At 39.4% G+C, this 8032-nt stretch overlaps 1 long non-coding RNA gene across 1 annotated transcript; it reads left to right on the top strand.

Moving 5' to 3' along the window:
• The first annotated feature begins 1934 nt into the window (after window positions 1-1934).
• LOC135206542 (uncharacterized) lies at window positions 1935-7074 on the top strand. The gene is made up of 3 exons (XR_010312777.1): window positions 1935-2063; window positions 2184-2232; window positions 6494-7074. It is a non-coding gene; the product is annotated as an uncharacterized LOC135206542 (long non-coding RNA).
• Window positions 7075-8032: the final 958 nt, after the last annotated feature.

Raw genomic sequence — 8032 nt, 5'->3', positions numbered from 1 at the left:
TCTCACACACACTCTCTCTCTCTCTCTCCAAACACGCTCTCTCCCGTCTCACACACACTCTCTCTTTCTCTCTCTCTATCTCACACACACCACACACTCTCTCTCTCACACACACACTTTCTTCTCTCTCACACGCACCCACACATACACTCTCTCTCTCACACACACTCTCTCTCTCTCTCTCACACACACAACTCTCTCTCTTACACACCTCTCTCTCACTCCTCTCACACACACTCTCTCATACTCTCTCTCTCTCTCTCACACACTCTCTCTACTCTCTCACACACACTCTCTCTCTCTCTTTCTCACACACTCTCTCTACACTCTCTCTCACACACACACACTCTCTCTCTCTCTCTCACACACACAACACTCTCTCTCTCTCGTCACACACAACTCTCTCTCTCTCTCTCCACACACAAACACTCTCTCTCTCTCTCTCGTCACAACCACTCTCTCAATACACTCCTCTCACACACACACATCTCTCTCTCGTCTCTCTCTCTCTCCTCTCACACACACACTCTCTCTCTCTCTCACACACACTCTCTCTCTCTCCTCTCACACACACACACTCTCTCTCTCTCTCTCACACACTGAAGCAGACGCCTCTCTCTCGCTCTCACACCACCCTCTCTCTCTCTCTCTCTCTCCACACACTCTCTCTCTCTCACACACACTCTCTCATACACTCTCTCTCACACACACACTCTCTCTCTCTCTCTCACACACACTCTCTCTCTCTCTCTCGTCACACACACACACACTCTCTCTCTCACACACACACACTCTCTCACACACACACACTCTCTCTCTCTCACACACACACTCTCTCTCTCTCACATTCAGCCTTTGCTTTCATAAGATCAGTGTAGATATACAGTAATACCTGAAATTTCTTTTTAGTGAACTAAAGTTTGGTACTTTATTATAAAACATATACACACCGTACACCGAATATAAACGCTTAAACAAATTGAGGATATAAATGAAACAAGTTTAAAAGTAATAATTTGATTATGGTTACATTTAACATCTGGAGGCGCGAACATTAGGAGGACGACTATATTATGTAGGAAATAACACAAAAAATATGAAGCTGTTACTTTATGAAAAAGTATATCCTAGTTACTTAATTGTTTAGCAGTAATGATTTTGCCTGTATCATGTAAGTAGCTAAAATATAATTGCAAGACCTCTAAACGTCAAGGCAGAATATAGAGTGCAATTTGAAAAATTAAAAAAGTAAAGAAAAACTCTTGAAGGAATTAACTACAAAATTATTACAAAAATTACGCATACGTGCTGCAAGTTATATTGAGCTATGCAGTACTTCACCAAATTCACTTTCTGTTAGGGAAATTCTGTCACAAAAATTACTCAATTTAATATCCCAAGACATTAGATTACTCGAACTAAATTGTAGTTAAAAATCCTTAAAGACTGACACTTGAAAATCCTGTCTTGAGAAAGGAAACCTTTCTTGTCAAAGGTTTCTTCTCACACGCTGACTTTCTAACCACTGAATATACAAATTAAAATGCAGCCTGATTCTATCTTCAATGTAGAAACAGCTCACATGTTTCAGGCATTTCCTGAAACCCTGAACTGAAAATTTCAAGTTAACCCAGCAATGACTATTGTCATAAAAACTAACAAATTAGCGTACTGAAACCAAGAAGAAAGAAATATACGTTCTCATTAAAGACTACTGCACCAACGTGCTTTGTTTAATACTAACAGAAATCAAAACTACGGACAACACCTAGTTTTTTTTTACAGGGAAAACCACGAACATATTACATCAGTCATCAAGTTACAGCTAACAAAGAAGAGCAGAATCACGAAATACATTTTGCCAACCTGAGAACAGAACTGGGACTCTCGAGCTACCTCAACGGAGCTCGAGAGTCCTTGCAGTTGTTGGTTACTCGTGTAAGCTATGTTCCCTGGTAGCAAGTCACAAGTGCTGTGTTATTACCCTTTTTGCTGTTGAATGAGTTGGCGAGTGTTTTACCCGAAGGGGAGCGGGTAACTGCGAAGGATATTATCTAGTTGAGGTAGGTCAGTGCGGGTTCTTTAACAGTGAAGTTATTTCCTTATTGTATGTTTCTCTTGTCTATAAATTGTTTGTATAGGGAGTGTTATTCGCCAGAGTAACTTTTCAATGTTATTTTCAGAGCATCGTGAATTGCTGTTACATCGTGTGGGCCAAGGCAAACGTTCAAGGTCTGTAAAAACTGCATTTTATATTTACGCAACGGTTGTTTTGTCAGTGGTTGATTGAACCCGTTGACAGTTTTCATAATTATCACGAATGTTTTCCCCCCACTTTTAATTTAGGCATTTTTCAGATGCGTTATTTGTCTTTACACTTGTGTAGACTATTTTAAGGCGTCGGTCCAGATAAGTTAGGTTTTTTCTTCAACGAAAGGGAACTTTGGTTTAAATGTCTACATCCCAAGGTAACTTGCATTTCCTAAGTTTATCTTCTAAAACCTAGTTTTTGATTCCTTGAATGTTTTTCATTTGGTATTTTTGTAGTCCGTATTAGCCTATATCCTGACGTAGTAAGTTGTAGTAGCAGTTCCTGTCGATAGTTGCCACTTGGCTAGTATAGAGAATTCCAGTAACTTCCTTTACGGTGTCTTGTTTAAAATATAAGTATATACAAAAGCTTCTCAGCATTTGACTAATGGTGCTGTGCCCACATGTCAGTTCCTTGCTATAATTTTAAACTCAACATTTTCATTATTTTAAACCAATACTCTAAAGTTAGTTTTAAAATATTGTACAATATAATTATTTTAACAACGTTGACATTTTAATTGTAAAAATAAAATCGAAAAATAGAGAACTGCAGACATTTTTTACTTACGTGAGTCTAGTAACTAATTAAATTTCAAGACATGACCTAACGAATTTTCAGGGTTACCCAAAACTTGAATAAGTGTGTATGGTGCTGTTGTGGCAAGCTTTGGTAATTCTAAGAGGTCCGCTCGTTTCTGTTATTTGGTGACTGAACAATATATAAGACATCCACTAGGGATTGGGGCGTCCAATGTATTTCGCCGTGTTTAGTACTGGCCCCTGCGGGTTAATTACAGTCGTCCGAATAAATATTACTTAAAATTTTGTTCAGGAGGTAAAACTGCATAGAAAACCGCTACTGCCATAGTCTAGGCCGCCGCGGAATAGTACCATAGATCTACCAAATTAAGTTGTCACTTGTACTGCTTCTTATACACCCTTTTATGTATTGTCACGAAATTAATACCTCGTGCGGAGTTCCTAGAATTACCTTGGAAATATTTTATACTCATTGATTTAATATTTTTATGAAAGTCCACCTTTGCCGGGGTGGCAGATCCGCCTGTCAGGTAAAGGTGGACTAGTCTTGTATGGCAGACCTAAAGGCCTGTCCACACGAGCGGGCCTGATCGGCGTGCTCTGGGGTTGACGGGCAAATTCGGGCGGGCTTACCCGTGAATGTTGTCCACACAGGTGAGGCGATGCAGAGGTGGGCGTGCCCGACGATGCCAGTAGTGTGTTCAGTGCTGTACGATAAACATGGTGCCTACCGCAAAAAAGATATTGTGTAGCGTGATGATTGCATTGTGTGTGATGAAAAAGAAGAAAAAGATGAGAAAATGGTGCAAAGAATGGCTCAGGAAAAGAAATGTATATGGTTAACGTACGTCTGCCAGGGTAGAAGCTCTAGCCATCGGGCACCACCATGGTGATTTTGCTACAAGACCCATCGGGCAATTTGACGGTTTGCCCGTCAAGTGTGCCCGTTAGAGAGGAGGTCTGCCGATCAGGACCGGTCGTGTGGACAGGCCTTAAGGCAGACTTAGGTCTGCCATACAAGACCTAACTTTTTAAAACTTCAGTTTTTTTTTCGGGCTTCAGCTTTGCATAAGGTTTTATTAGGATCTGAGTTTTGTTTTTTTGTTTTAATGGAATAAATTTTAACCGTTGGAATGATTGTTGAATAATTCAAAGATTGACGGATGTGAACATTACTTCGTACGAAATTGGTACAGAACTGAAATGTTGACTGGGTAGGGAATTAGGTTTGTGGCCAAAATATTTTTTGGCTTGTCCTTCAGTTTTAATTATTAGCAACGGAAATATGATAAATTCCAATACGTTTGTACTCTTTCAGTTTAAGACTGTTTAGTCTTGGAAAATGTGATTTAGTTTACAAGCGAATTCACACTTGTTAACTTCGGAGTGTGACATTGTCTAGGTTATTATGGGGGTATTATTTTGGTATCCTTTATTGCAGTTTGGTTCGTAGCTCATATTGCTCTTAAACTAGTTGTCGTATTACGGTATAAGGCTTAAATGGCCATTTGGGTATTATAAACTTTCATATTTGGTTTAAACTCATTCCAGTTGTCAAATAGATCGTGGTTGTTAAGTTAAACTTGTAGATGCCTTGGATTAGTGATGAAGGGTATAATACCGATTAGCAGACAGTTTTTCTAGTCTTGGTGTGATTTAGTATGAAAATGTTTTGTGCTGCTCGAATTTAGAAACGGTGGTAATACTTCAGAAGCACTCCGCACTGGATATTAAAATAATCACCTACATGGAAAGAGCATGTGAAAAGCAATATAAAGGTATAGTCATTATATGAGAGATTGAACCGGGTGGAATTAAATGAGCTTGATAAGTTTTTAACCTCGAATTTTTCCTCGAAATTTTCCTAAGTCGGGAGAGGTGTTTCCTCTACGGTAATGTTTACTTTTAATGAGCCCTCTAACTTACTTTCTTACGTAAAACAAAAGCAGTTCCAGTTACTCATTATTGGCCGAGAGGTGTGACATCGTTATGACGTCATGGGTTTCATAACCAATTACGAACGACTTTAGTCAAAAATTTAAGTTTCACTAGCATTTCAGCGGAGTGATAAAGTTACCTGTCCAGTGTCCACTGGTATCCTTGTTTGACTGAATACTCGAATAATGAAGCAAAACCGGCATTTTGTCTTCCTGTAGCTATGGCAGAGGCAGTGGCTGGCCCTTCTGGCATTAATTTTGACAGACACCTTCGATTTCCTACCGACTGATTGCAGTGCAGTGTGGGTTACGGTGAATTTTATCATAATTTGTTTAGTGGTGGTAAAGAAGTTGTGATTGAAGATGCTCAAAGACATAATTTAATTCTAAAGCCAAAAAACTGCGAGTGTTGTGGAGCTATTTGTCGGATCGACTACAACAGGAACGCCTTTTGGTGTGATCGCTCTGTAGTGACGAAAGGACTTCGGCATAAGCGATGTAATTTTAGTGTTTTTGTCTAAAGGAACATGGTTTGAAAAATCCCATCTCTTTGAAGTTAATCTAAAGTTTCCCGGGCCGTGTGACACCCAAATCCATCCGCCACGGTAAGTAGCCTTACTGTAACCCCTGTGGCTAGCGCGCGCAGCGCAACATTACCACTTGCCAGAACATGCTGTGCTTGCCAAGACTTTTCAAATATGCGGATCTTTCCGCCACGGCCTTACTGACAGCACACACAAATCGATCGTCGCGGATACGTAGTCGCTCCCTACTTTGTTTATTGTTTTGGTATCGCCGCCGTATTGGTTTTGGTATTCTTCCACCGATTTCGGTCGGCGGTCGAGTGGGCCCGCGAACCTGTAGGTGCTCCCAATTATTATTGCTGCAAAGCACTCCTTTCTGGTATTTCCCTACCCAAAACCCCCGATTCCCAACAACTGGGGTGCCCCCAAAGCTTGTTGGTGGTGGTCAGGGGTTAAAATAACATTTCCTCAAGAAAACTAGATGAGATTCACTGAAAAAACACCATTAAATGAAGGATTGTTAATTATCTTTTAGAAACTGGTGATGCAGCTTGTTTTTGAAGAATTACCGAAACGGTCATATATTAACCCCTAAAGAGGTTAGTGCTTTCATTGTACTCCACGTGGTATACTGTAGGCATTACTAGAGTTTGTTTGAAGTTTACATTTAGCTCCCTAGCTGCATCCACTTTTTATAATCTAACTCCATTCCCATTTGTTCGATCACTTACTCCCGCTTCCTTATCTTAATTGCTCTGAATGCCTGAAAGTGCCCCATACCTTGGCTTGCCAAATTTTCATAAAACCAAATCTGTCCATAGTGGTGTACAATTTTTTTTTATTTGCTGTATTGTATCGTGCTTAGCTCTTCGGACTAGGTATTATTTAAATGTTGCTCTTTGGACTAGTTAATTTTTAAATTTTTCATAGGTAAAGTTTGAAGTCTGAAAACCAGAAATTTAATTTCGACCACTTTTGCTTTGATACTTATATGTTGAGCTTGTGCCATAGTATTTAAGTGTGCTTGGTAACATACTACAGGTTTATTAATTTATTAAAGTTTTATCATGTTTTAAATGTGAATGCTTTTCGCTTCAGGTTTATCCAGTTAAAATTAACATCAATATTCTTAAGTTTGACTGCACCTGAGGTATAGTAATTCATATTTGACCTGAACAGAAGAAGCAGTTGTCGATGGTTGAAACGTCTGAGCTGGACAGTAAATGTTTGATGGTCTCCCCTCTGAAGTCTCGCGGCCTGAGTGATGTCCAAAACAATTCAGTTAGGTGAAGTTTTTATTTGAGAAGGAATCCGATGGACACTAGCGGAACTCTGGCAGGGAACAACACTTGCGGAACGCACTATATTGTGATGCTTAGCGGATGGCGGATGGAAAATGGGTAACGAAATTTACTTCTGACGAGAGGTTGGAAGGTCTGGCTGCGACTAGGTAGTGGGGATGTAACCCAGTCTTTTTTTTTTAAATCTCCTGCAGGCAAATTGAAAGAGTTTAAGGGCATTTGAAGAAATACTAAAAACTTTGACAGAATTTAACTTACCTTCCCTGGATGTAAATTTTTCAGTTGTACGAGATTTTAAATTTGTGTACCTCTTGAAGGTGATTCTGATATCTTAACGTAATTCCGATGTACAATAAATTTCCAGGTAGTCTTTTTCCTGTAAAACTTTTATGTAGCTTTGTGGATGTGTAACTAGACAGACACTAAGATTAATCAGGAATGATACCCAAATAAAAAGTAAATGGTACATAGTTTTTTCTTACTGAACCGATATTGATGCTGTAAACATTACTTCATGCTGCATGCGAAGAAAAGGTTTGTTTTTAGCATTTTACAAAACTTACTGGTAATTAATGCTGCAGGTTGAGTCAAGGTGGCTTAGTTGATAGTATTAAAATTGCAGTGCTCAGTGATATAAGATTGTTCTTTGGTGTAATACTGATAGTATACGTGAAATTTTTGAAGGTGGCAAATGGATGTGAAAATTTTCTGGTTAACAGATAAAACCCACCACACTAGAACTTGGGCTGAGGGCCAAACACTGGGACCTGAGAGATCACTCGGCGATGGAAGGGAAGTGTCAGTTACGGTGGTTTGGAAGTTGTAACAAGGAAACCTCAAAATTGCACTAACATTTTTTAGAGGTGCACTGATGGCACTACCCCTAAACGATTGGGGGACAGTAGTAAAAGCTCTTAATGCCAATGAAGGTTGATTAAAGGTTCGAACATTACTATAAAATTCAGGGTCTCTGTAACACAGATTTTTAGATTTTGCTCTTTATCAAAGCATCGAATGTAGCTGAAAGTTGACATGTATGTTTTACAACTACACACAAATTTTATCAACATTATCAATAACCTAAACCCGATAGTTTTAATTATTATAGAGTAAAAATGATCTAGCAGACGCCATGGCCAATGATTGCGAGCCAAGAGTCGAAAAACATTCATTACGTAAGCAAGGTAAACATCGTTTTACGAAATGTTGTCCCGCCATCCACCAGACAGAAACCCATTCACCTTATTCCATCGGCTCTGAAACCCATAGTAGTCAAGAATGGCTAACAGGATTTGGAATTGTCCCCGTGGTTGCAAAACTGCATTTGTCTTACGACTTGCAACTTTATACAGTCAAGAGAAAGCCCGTGGCCATACTTACTATAGCCTGAATAGGTAATTATTCACTTTCTAGTTTT

Source organism: Macrobrachium nipponense, chromosome 31 (genome assembly GCF_015104395.2).
Source record: "Macrobrachium nipponense isolate FS-2020 chromosome 31, ASM1510439v2, whole genome shotgun sequence".
Classification (NCBI taxonomy): Eukaryota; Metazoa; Arthropoda; class Malacostraca; order Decapoda; family Palaemonidae; genus Macrobrachium; species Macrobrachium nipponense.
Note: the sequence above shows the minus strand (reverse complement) of the source record. Positions and strands in the feature narration are given on the sequence as shown.